The sequence below is a fragment of the Bombina bombina genome, chromosome 3, assembly GCF_027579735.1.
Source record: "Bombina bombina isolate aBomBom1 chromosome 3, aBomBom1.pri, whole genome shotgun sequence".
Classification (NCBI taxonomy): Eukaryota; Metazoa; Chordata; class Amphibia; order Anura; family Bombinatoridae; genus Bombina; species Bombina bombina.
Genome location: NC_069501.1, coordinates 552387082 through 552400456, shown reverse-complemented (window position 1 = coordinate 552400456; position 13375 = coordinate 552387082).

Sequence of the window (13375 nt, the reverse complement as noted above, 5' to 3'; positions counted from 1 at the left end):
GGAACACATAAGGGGAAATAACCTTTGTTTTATACCCCAGAAGGAGTTGGCATGCATTTGGCCAAGATTGTGTATTTGTTCCCAAAAATTAAAAAGTGTGTGGTCTTGTATCGCCACACAGTTGTAGTGGTGCAAAACTTAGTAAGAATCTAGGTTAAATGCCAGCAGAAAGAATATAAATAATGTATTAGGGGCTATGGTAAGAAATCTAGGTGTGTCAGGTAAGAGAAATATTTAAAAGTTAAATTTGAGGTTAACTTTTTATATATTTCTTATTCATACAACCAACAACCAAGGTGTTTGTCTGTTTATGTTGGGGAGATAGGGGGTAAACATAAAAGGGTGTGGAATGGATGAATGCATGGGTCGAGCTCACTTAAAAAAAAAATTGTAGGCAGAAGGTGGCTGAACAATTAAACAGCTCATAATTACAAGTAGCTGGCAGAGAGAACCAATTCAGAGAACAGATTAAAGAAAAATCCAATAGCTATATACCCAATGCAGCAAGAAATATTGAATATTCCACACAAAGGGATCAGAGGAAGTTGATGCAAGACCTAACATTATATAAAAGAGTGTCATTCACTTTTGGGGCATTAGGTGGCAGCCTTAGGTGTATGGAGAGGAGGAACAGAGACAGTGCTGGCCAGGCTCAAGGGTGCAGCAGAAAGCTTTAAGTGGTGCCTGAAATGTCCCTCCCCAATGAAGGTAGGCCAGAACAGCTTTGAAACAATTAGTATCCTCTCCGTGAGCAGAGTTAAACTCTGCTGCAGATCTGGTGGCACCGATTACCTCTTGTGGTTCTGGGAAGTTAGCATCTCAATTACCACCATTCAGGTTTACTTGACGGTTTATAGTTAAATTATTGTTTTATAAATAAAGGCGACCACCGATGGTCTTATTTATCCCAAATATGGCTATGTGTGAGTTATTAAAATGGAGGGTATACGTTAACTGAGGTATCTCTTCAACTGGTAGTGACGTCAATAAGCCTTTAATCCCTTGTGATAGTAAAAAAAGCCCTTAATGGGCCTTTAGAATCCTAAGGGTTAAGGCTGGGAGGGATTGATATAGGAGAAAATGGAGAAGCTAGATGATGCAACAATATTGAAATTATAAGGCCTCTTCAATGGTGAAGCTGTATAGTTTGCAAACCCTGTCTCCCTGGATTGTTGGATGGTGGCTTGAGTGTTCTGCCTCTCATAGCGGAGATAGGGTTAGTTGATCTTTCTAAGTCCATGGCTTTAAGTTTATAACCTGCTTTCATGAATAGCTGGTTTGAACGGATTGGTGGTTATGAAGCTTCTTGGGTGGAGAGACAAGTTTACCCCCTTGCGGCGGGAGGTCACAGCTTTGGGCATATGTAAAGGAAGAACAAGGGGTAATGGCCACGCTGATGGGAGGAGAATGCTTAAAGGGACATTAAACCCCCAAAAAAATATTTCATGATTCAGTTAGAGAATACAATTTTAAACAACTTTCCATTTTACTTATATTATCTAATTTGCTTCATTTTCAGACCTACTTTCAATAGACCTGCTTGGGCCCCTAAAATAAACACGAACACTAATCACCACTTTGGGGATCGTGATCACCGCCAGTCACTGATGGCTCACTACCCAGATCTATCTATTAATGAGGATGTGAGATTAACCAATCATTATGAAATTTTGGGCAATTATAATTATCGTTCCCATAGCCCAAATGTGTTAGCTGACCATTCTACCTTTAGTTACCCTAATCAGCAATATACCCATGATGATAATCTTTTTTTAGAACAAAGACCCAGGCAACAGTCCTGGACACAACGCAAAATAGCAAGTTATTTAGAACCACTCACTATACCAAACCAGTCATCAAAAGAGAAAAGACCATACGTCGACGGCGGAGCAGAGGGAGGCGTACCGCCTCCATAGAGGCAAGACTCCAAAGATTAAACCAAGGAATCTATAACTTATCGTCACATTATTTGGCAGACAATGAGGTAATCCTAGGGGATCCTAGAAAATAACCATTTGGAATCAACTTGGAATCATTTGTAATAACATTGCTAATTATCCCTGAGCACAGGAAGTCGTTTTGGTTTTATCTTCCATCAGAGGTACTGTTTCTCTTCACCATCTGATTAAATTTAAACATTGCAATTTGCAATTTTTTAACAAAAAGGACATATCTGCAAACCTATTGCAAATATATATAACATTATTTTGAGGTACAGCGCAATTTTATCATTTTTTGTTTTGTATAGTGTATTAATTTGTTTCCTTAATATTGCTGCTCTTACCTGTGAACTAATGTCTGAACCAGTATTTGAAAATGACAGAATGTTAGAAAATATGCCAGAAAACTTGGCTAACATTACACTTAAAGAATTTGGCCATAACCCCCACAGGGTCAAGAGAACTAGAGCTTTAAATTTATTAGATACCAATATAGAGGGTTATAATACGCCTGATACTGACCCAGATGATCTTTTTAAATCCCTTGAAAAACTTTTAATTCAAGATGCTAAAGATTGGCAGGACCTGATTTTATTAGAAAATTATTTAACACACAAAGTAGTACCGAGAGGGCTTAGAATATGTAAACAGCCGGCATTCGATCTAGATGAGATAGAATATATCACTGAATGGGAAGCTGCATCACAAGAATGCTCTAATAAATATATCAAGATCCTTATCAAATATAGGGAATCCAGATTAAATAAACTTAAGACAGAACTAGATGATATAGTTACAAGAATTCAACCCTACAAAAATATAGAAAAATGGATTAATCGCAATAAGAGCATACAATTTAGGGTCAGTCAATTAGACAGGGAATTACAACAAACAAAACAGAAAAAACTTAGAAGAGACCTAGAGGACTACAAAGAAAATAAGATATATTCTTATAAAAAACCAAATAAAGAACCAACACCCCCTATTAATAATACAGATAATCGCAAAGCTAACAATAACATTGGTAACAACTACAGATCTGTCAATTATAAAATTGACAAACAAGGACAAAATTACGTTAGAGATAATAAATCCTATCATTTTGGTAACCAATCACCAATGGTCCACTATAAACAAGGGACCCATCAGGGGAGATCATATCAGGATAACCATAATCCTGGTATGCATACTGGTGATAATAGTCAGAGAAGGACTCATTATAATAATCACAATACAAATGCATACGCTAACAATGATTATAATGGCTATCAGAGAAATCACAATCAAAATTTACAATGGAGAAGGAGAGACAGCTATAGGGGTAATGATAGCTATAGGGGTAATGAACCCATAAACACTCATAATAATTATGCTTATAATAGTCATGGACAATCAGTTCAAAATAAAAATCTCCATATATCTACCTGGGAGAAAAAAGGTGCAAGACCAAAAGATAACCCTGAGAATAATTTTTTAGGGATAGGGACCAATCGAAACCAGGAACCACCAGAACCCCAGCAAGACAGGACAAGACAGAGGAAAAGATCTCTAGAAAGAGAACAAGAGGAAATAGAGCAGGAAAACAATTTCAGACAAACAGGAAGAATAAGAAAAGAATGAGTCAGGCCCAAAAAGATATCTTCAATTTAGCTAACATTGAGTTGGATCATAATGATATAAAACTTTTACAGAAGGGTCTCAACTTTGCACCCAAATCTAGACCCAACAAATTTGAAATGTATGTAGATTTACACAAATATGTTAGAAAGCTTACACTCCAAAGATATTTCCTGAAAAATCCTCTAAATAGAGATGCACCTAATTATAACCACATTGAATCAGGTGATCTAGGTACCCTAAATATTCTAAAAGATTTAGAAAATATGAACAATTCCATACATCCCAATAATATAAATTCTTCTTCTGTCCAGGTAGATATCCCACAAACAAACACACATGAACTTTCAAATGACTATATAGATATATTAAATTTGTCCTTACATGAAACCGAGCCCGACATACATCATTCCTCATTTAAGGCTAAATCATCGTTTAACCCAGTAGGATCCCAAGGCGAACAGTTATCCATGTTCACCAAACTAGTCCAGCAAGACCTCGAGGAACAATTCAAGAAGGAAATTAGTTTTGTTAATAAATATAATGACAACTTAACAATACAAGAAAGGAGGGCCCTCAAGAAGCTAGCAGATAATGATGAGATAATAATACGCCCCGCCGACAAGGGCGGGGGCATTGTTATCCAGAAAAGGGAGGTATATATACAGGAGGCATATAACCTTCTGAATGATACAGAAACATATAAAGCTCTTTCTAATGATCAAACAGAAACATATAACAAAGAACTTAATAAAATGTTAAATAAGGCTAAATCTGATGGAATATTGAATAGTGAAGAGTACAAATTTATCTTTACACCACAACCCAATATATCTATAATATACCACTTACCCAAAGTTCATAAAGACCCTCTAAATCCACCGGGAAGGCCGATAGTATCCGGTATTGGATCTATCTGCGACAACTTATCTAAATATGTTGATTTTTACCTACAACCTTTAGTAAAAAATACAAGAGCTTACCTAAAAGACACCACGGAGGTAATCAAAAGATTTGAGGGCATTTCATGGGAAGACAACATGGTATGGCTTACATGTGATATATCAGCCCTCTACACTTGCATTCCACACAAATTAGGGGTCCAGAAAGTCCAGGAAGAATTGATGAAATGGCAGATTCCCCATAAACATATAGAATTCCTTGTAGATAGTATCAATTTCATTTTATACCATAATTATTTTATTTTTGAGAAACAATTTTTCCTTCAAACTAGGGGCACAGCGATGGGGACAACATTTGCCCCATCATATGCTAACTTATATGTTAACGCATTTGAAAACGAATTCATCTGGGAAAACAACCCCTTTAACAGAAACATACTATGTTATGGAAGGTATATAGATGATTATATCATCCTGTGGAAGGGAGAGGTAGATCAAATAGAACATTTTATGAGTTATATTAATCAAAACAATTATAATTTAATATTCACTAAGTCATATTCAAAAATCCAAATAGAGTTTTTAGATTTAGTATTATTTAATGACAGTGGGGGTAAAATTGCAGTGAAAAACTATCGTAAGACAACAGACCGTAATAGCTTTATACAAGCAAAGAGTGCCCATAAGAAAAGCTGGATTAATAATGTCCCTTACAGCCAATTCTTACGCATCAAAAGAAACTGTACACATACAGCCGATTTTGAAACAGAAGCCCTCATATTGGAGAATAAATTCTTAGAGAAAGGGTACAATCATGAAACCATACAACTAGCTAAAAATAAAGCAGCAAATAAGGATAGAGTTTCAATTATTAATAAGAAAACAGATAATGAGGAATCTACTGAAAAACTGGGGACTAGAGTACATAATACAGTCATTAAATCACAAGCAGGTTCAATGAACCAACCCAGATTCATTACAACTTACAATGAGGGCACCAAGAAACTGGAAAATATCTTTAAAAAACATTGGCCACTATTAAAGTCAGATCCCATCCTTGGGCCACACTTAGAAAACAAACCTACTTTCACATACAAAAAAGCAAAAAGTCTGAAAAATATTTTGGCACCAAGCAAACTTAAATCTGTGAAAAAACCAAATGTAGAAAAGGCAGAAACACAATCAGTGGCAGGAAATTGGCTGAGCGAATGGAAAGGAACTATGAGATGCAACAAACCAAGATGTAACATGTGTAAGCACATCAATAGAACACCAACTTTTTCAAATAGTGAATTGACTCATACATATAACATTACATTTAGAAGTAACTGTGACTCAACATATGTAGTATACTTGCTAGAATGTGGGTGCGGCCTATTATATGTAGGCCGCACGAAACGCAAAATAAGAAGAAGAACTAATGAACATATCTATAATATAAAAGAAAAACTGCTCAAACATAGTGTACCCAGGCATTTTTCAGAGTGCCACGGTAGCAATCCAAGTTCACTTAAAATACAAGTTATAGACTGGGTACCCCCCTCCAACCCAAATAGGCTACTCGAACTAAGGAAACTGGAAACCAAGTGGATCTACAAATTAAAAACACTTCAACCTCTTGGTATGAATATAGATATTGATGTAGCTGCTTTTATCTAAAATATATATATTTTTAATAAGTTCAATAATATGAAATAGCTCTAAATAAACAATCCATGACCAGATCCTTTTTTAGAAAACATATCAAGTCATTTAAATTCCTAGATATTCTACGTTTCGTTTAAAACTCTTAGATGATACAGATATTTAATATTTTTACATATAAATTTTTAGTGTTAAAACAATTATTTATCATTTAGTTATTATAGAAATTGTTTACAATTAGGTTTGATTTTAGAATTATAAATATTAATTAATCACCATCAGCAAAAACAAATATCCAAAACATTGTTAATAAAACCAAATCTCCCCTATAGCACATCATCCCATAAAAATTAATATAGTTTTTACTTGATCACTAACACTTCGTTTTTAATCAATTTTAATACAAGATATGTATGAGCAATGTGCTCAGTTAGTTCGAACATCCATACTATATACGATAGGTCCTATTTGTGTGTGTAAGATAACTATATATTGCAAATGAACCCTTTCAATCATTAGTAACGTTTATTGAAAAGCTTCTTAAATCGTGAATATTATTCATTATTATTATTTTTTATCAAACATAGAAATGAATGTAATCTCATCTGTTTTATCAATTTAGCAATGTAACATTTCGTTATTGTTTTTATATTATTTCATTTTTTTTGTGTAATATCACTAATATGATTTTTTAACTATGCTGCTATAACCTTTGAGCACTGTCACTTTAGAACTATACGGGCATTAACACCGGCCTGATCTTGTGTAAGGAGCAATCTTACAGGAGCTCCCGCTCACACCTCTGAGCCCTGATTGGATAAGTTCAGCCTAATGTTTTGAGAATCCTGATAGGCGCTCCTATACACACCTCCGAATTCTGATTGGATTATCCGGACCTAAAAAGGAAGAGCGCCCATTCCAACGTATCCGTTTTATCCCTCTTGAAGAAGCCCGGCCGCTGACCGGGGGAAACGCGTCAGGGTATTGAACTGACAATTCAGGTTGGACACAGAGGTCTCGGTATCCTGCACCCACAACAGCCACAGGACTTGCTGACAAGGTATCCGGACTTACCTGCCAGTTACATCCAGTGTAGCAGCGCTCGGCATTTACAAACAAGCCGGCTGTGGGAAGCATTAAGATCTGTACCACCTATGATCCTCCTAATTGCAGCAAATTCATTTTAATCTTGTAAGTGCATATATGTATGTGTAATATATTATGTCATTAAACGCTTTCACTTGAGTCCTGCCTTTTGCGCCATCTTTTCTCTTTACATAGACAATGAGGTAAGAGTATTAGGGAAGGGTCTATATTTTAGTCCATCAAATTCACACAATCTTTTTAATCTGTTTGTTGATATTAACCGTTTCACGCAAAAACTTACCATGCAAAAATATTTTGCTGAAAAGAAATTAAAGGAAACTTCTTATTGCGCTATTTTAACCCTAATCTAATTAGTTATGAAACAGATGGTCTGATTGAACATCTAAGTAATGGTTTCGTGCAAAGTAAATTTAGAAATAGATCAAACTTCAATCCCATTATCTCTAATAATACATATATTGAGATTTTTAAAGAACTGGTGATTGAAGAATTTGAATCTATCCCTAAAAATAATAAACACAGAAATCTATTCCCCAATGAAATAAGAGCACTCAACATCCTGAAAAATTACGCTCAACCGGTTATACGCCAGGCGGATGAAGGGGGTGGAATCGTCCTACATGATTATGGTGATTACCTTAAAGAAGCTAAAAAGATCTTGAGTGATGAATCTTATTATGTACTCCTGGGGGGTGATCCCACTGCCGAATATCTTAAAACCCTAACAGGACTTATAAATTTTGCATTTCATGAAGGAATAGTATCTAAACAGGAGAGAGAACTTTTAATTCCAAGGGATCCTGAATGTGCCTTCTATTATCACCTACCCAAGATCCATAAGGACTTGTTGAATCCACCTGGTAGGCCGATAATAGCGGACATAGGCAGTTTGACAGACAATATTTCTGCTTATATTGACTTTTACCTACAAAAATATATGGTAGGATTAGAGTCTTACATTACATTAGAGTCTTCCTCGAATCTTCTTAAGAAATTGGATAACATGGTAATTACAGGTAGTCCATTGTGGATTACCTGTGATGTAACATCATTGTATTCCAATATCCTCCATCATCTGGGGATAGACGCTGTATCCCAGATTTTGGTATATTCCCCCCTTCAAAAGCAGTTTATTTTACAATTAATTTCATTTATTTTAAAACATAACTACTTTTTATTTCAAGATAAAAAAAAATTACAAGTCAAGGGAACTGCCATGGGTACTAGGTTCGCCCCTACTTTCGTGAATCTCTTTATGGGACATTTTGAACAACATTACATACATCAGATGCACAGAGGGGATGGAAGACGTGCCTTGACGTTGCCACTCTGTCCTACGGGCGACTGTGAAGGTCCCGTGCCGTCTGGTCTGGCACTCCGGTTGTTTCGCAAAATCTGGTGAGAGGCTATTCATTAGAGACTTTGGGTCTCCCTTTGCCACCTCTGTTTAAGATTTTACTGCTCTATGTGGCACCTCGATTACATATATCAATCTAGATTTGGGGCGAACCTGGTATTCTATGGTAGAAAATTATTGAGAGGGGCTACTTACGAGCAAGGGCAGAGAATAGAGACGAATACTTCAAAACCAAAAAAGAAAGAAGATGTACTCCCTAATAAACCAACATTAAGATTACCCAATATAATTCTAACCATTTATTAATTCGCCAAATTCTTGACAAACATTGGAGGATACTCAAAAGGAACCACATTCTAAACGAACGAATAGGGGAGAAGGCTACCGAAATGTTTAAAAGAGCACCTAACCTCAAAAACATTCTAGCACCAAGTAGAATTGTTAAAGAAGTCAAGAATACAAATCCAATCGGAAATAATAAGGCCCAGAAACAAAACCAGATTCTGGTCTCTAGTATTCCTCGAGTGATACCCGGCAATAAGCCCAAAAGGGGAGCTTTTAAATGTAATATTAAAAACTGTAAAATGTGCCATTATATAGGCCATAAACAGAATAACTTTAAGTCTTTTGTGACTGGTAAAAGTTACCCCATTAGGGGTGTCTTGACATGTGCGTCACACTATGTGATTTATATGTTAACCTGCATTTGGGGGGTTAAATACATTGGTCTGAACACTCGCGCAGTATATTGAAAAACAAAAAATCACATAGTGTCATCAAACATTGCCACAATAAACACAATGGGAATCCTGATTGCTATACCATTACTCCTGTTGAACACATACCTCCATCTTATCTATATAAAAGGTTTATGAGACTCCGACAGAGGGAGACATATTGGATACACAAATTGAAAACCCTTTCTCCCTTGGGTCTCAATATGAATATTGATTTGGCAGCCTTTTAGAAAGATAAAAAAAAAATAAAAAAAATAACCTGGTGACAAATACTCGTCACCACTCAAGGGGGCACAATAAAAAAAAATTAGCCAAACTAAATATAAGATAAAATACGAATGAACAATAGAAAAGAAAAATAGTAAGGCTTGGAATATACCAAATGTGGGAGGACAATTGTTATGACACAAACAAGACTCTTTAACTTATCAGTCATATGGATGATCAGTTGCTGTTAATGCTGTCCTTTCTTGGACCTGCAACCAGTTCTTTCTTGTCCTCCAGTGACGGCTGCTCCTTCCCAAACCGATATAATGGTGATACAGATCTGTGGGAATACACAAAACAGAAGGGCGCCTTCTAGTGTAATATAGTAGGAACTATATACAAAGGAACATGAAAATTCCTTTTGGAAAGATCAACAAGATTGTCCGATATTACCCTCCCTCTGCCGAACAAGTCCAATAGTCTGATTAAAAAATAACATATGTATTCACCTTACATTTTTTGCCATATCAATTCTTATTACATTAGTATTTTTTATCAATTGTCACCATATTTGTTTTTGAGGATTATTATATAGGTTATTAATTTCTAATAATAGACTGCTATTATATATATATATATATATATATATATATATATATATATATATTCACATAGATTTGGGAAATTTGAGGTTATAAACTTTATATTTTCATTTCATTTTTTATACAGAGAATTATTATATATTTTTTTGATTTATTATATTGACTTTAGTAATGTATTAATTCTTGTCTAATTTTTATTATTATCTAGTATTCAGTATTCACAGGGTTATTCTCATATGGAATGTACATTAGATTGTGAGCCTCTGCATTATATTATTATTTTATTACATATTATATTATTGTGGTGGTTGGGTGGGCAGATTATAGTGTTATCGAGTCTATATATATATATTTTTTATATTTGGGCAATTCATCTGGATAGCTATGGTTGATGATGTTGACAGATAGAGTTTTTTCCTTAATCAAATTAGTGGACTGTTATACATTTCTTTTCGGCTAGATCAGCTAAAGATCTTTTTTAATACTTAATCTTTAATTTTTCATTTGTTTAAAGTGAAGTATTGGTTATGACCACGCAGCCATCATAGTATCTAATGATTAGTTATGTGCCTCGGAGGGTAACAGTGGGTGAGATAAGTTCACTGGAGTGTACTCTCTGAATCTCAAATCGTGTCTATATGTTCGAACTTGTTGGCGCATGATGCATTATTTTGCAATTGATTATGTTATTGGATCTAATGGGAAGATACTGGTATGTCACACACAATTGTGTGATTGGTTCCCATGTCGGCCTCCGGGTCTAATATCGGTAGGTGGGTGTATTTTTTGAATACAGATTGGCTATCATCATTACACCTCTCACTACGATTGCGGGTTCAGTGGTATATGGATGCCGAATGGGAAACCAATGAAGTGTGACTTCTCATGGGTGTGTCAATATACACACGTGTGATTGGTCAGTTAGTTGTATATTTGGAGCAAGTTTTAATGAGCACATTATAGCCTGATGAAACAGCGGTCACGCTGAGAAACGCGTTGCTTTGTTCTCTATGCACTTTTTATATTGTTTTTAATAAAAGCCTTTTTATACACCTTGCTCCTGTTGAATATTGGATATTTGGGGTCAAGTCTAGTATCGGTGGATGTTTGAACCGAATTTGGGCTTCTATCCTTTTCCTGCAATCCTTGGGAGAACGTGTTCCTGTCTCACTCTGCATATACGAGTCAGCTGAGTGGCTCCAAAGTCTCAGTCTGCTGAATATTGCACTGGATGTGCACCTTGGTTTGTGAGTATATTTGAAATACATAAACTTGTCTTCTCTTTGGTCCCTCTAGTATCACACTAGGCGCCTCTATTTCTCATCCCATTTTTTAAGATTTGGTTCATGCTTTAGTTGGTGCCTGAAATGTCCCTCCCCAATGTAGGTAGGCCAGAACAGCTTTGAAACAATTAGTATCCTCTCCCTGAGCAGAGTTAAACTCTGCTGCAGATCTGGTGGCACTGATGACCTCTTGTGGTTCTGGGAAGTTAGCATCTCAATTACCACCATTCTAGTTTACTTGACGGTTTATAGTTAAATTATTGTGTTAGAAATAAAGGTGACCACCAATGGTCTTATTTATCCCAAATATGGCTATGTGTGAGTTATTAAAATGGAGGGTATACGTTAACTGAGGTATCTCTTCAACTGGTAGTGACTTCAATAAGCCTTTAATCCCTTGTGATAGTAAAAAAGCCCTTAAAGGGCTTTTAGCATCCTAAGTGTTAAGGCTGGGAGGGATTGATATAGGAGAAGATGGAGTAGCTAGATGATGCAACAATATTGAAATTATAAGGCCTCTTCAATGGTCCCTGATATAAAGCTGTGAAGTTTGCCAACCCTGTCTCCCTAGATTGTTGGATGGTGGCTTGAGTGTTCTGCCTCTCATAGCAGAGATAGGGTTAGTTGATCTTTCTAAGTCCATGGCTTTTAGCTTATAACCTGCTTTCATGAATAGCTGGTTTGAACGGCTTGGTGGTTATGGAGCTTCTTGGGTGGAAAGTCAAGTTTACCCCATTGCGGAGGGAGGTCACGGCTTTGGGAGTATGGAAAGGAAGAACAAGGGGTGATGAGAGGAGGAGAATGCTTAAAGGGACATTAAACCCCCCAAAAAATATTTAATGATTCAGTTAGAGAATACAATTTTAAACAACTTTCCAATTTACTTCTATTATCTAATTTGCTTCATTTTCAGATATCCTTTGTTGAAGAAATAGCAATGCACATGGGTGAGCCAATCACACGAGGCATCTATGTGCCGCCACCAATCAGCAGCTACTGAGCCTATCTAGATATGCTTTTTAGCAAAGGATATAAAGATAATGAAGGATATTAGATAATAGAAGTAAATTAGAAAGATGTTTAAAATTGCATGCCTTTTCTAAATCATGAAAGAAAAAATATGGATTAATGTCCCTTTAAGGTGGTGCCTGAAGTGCTCCTTTTTTTATGTAGATAGGTCTGATGAGCCGCTGAACTCTTGTGATTCTGGGTAATTAGCATCTCAAATGCTGCCATTCTAGTTTATTTGTTGTTTTATGGTTATTATAACTATTATAAATTATTATATACCTACAGTCTTTGGCTCACCCATGTGTTCAGTTAGTAATCAGTACTGCATTGCTGCTCCTTCAACAAATTATGCAAAGACAATGAAGCAAATTTGATAAAATAAGTAAACTGGAAAGTAGTTTAAAAACATAAATGATTCCTTAATTCATTACTGTTGGGAATTCAGAACCTGGCCAACAGGAGGAGGCAAAGACACCCCAGCCAAAGGCTTAAATACCTCCCCCCCCTCCAACTTCCCTCATCAGACAGTAGGAGAAACATCAGGGTATAAATGGTGCCGGAAGATTAATTAAATTTAGGTCCGCCCATCGGAAATACAGGCGGGAGCCGTGGACTCACCTCCCCTCGATGGAAATGAAATTATCAGGTAAGCATACTTTATATTTTCCATCTAAAGGGTTAGGAGAGTCCACGGCTTCATTCATTACTATTGGGAACATATACCCAAGCTCTAGAGGACACTGAATGAAACTGTGAGGGTAAAAGGCGGACCCTAGTCTGAGGGCTCCACAGCCTGCAAGAGCTTTCTCCCAAACACAGCATCCGCAGAAGCAAAAACTTAAAATTTGTAAATTTTGTAAAAGGAGAAATGAACCCAAATGGTACAGCACTAACTACCCTTCTGCCTTCTTCTCCTCTAGCTCAACAAACAAACACAATGGAGTTGGTATCTTATTCAAACGCACTAC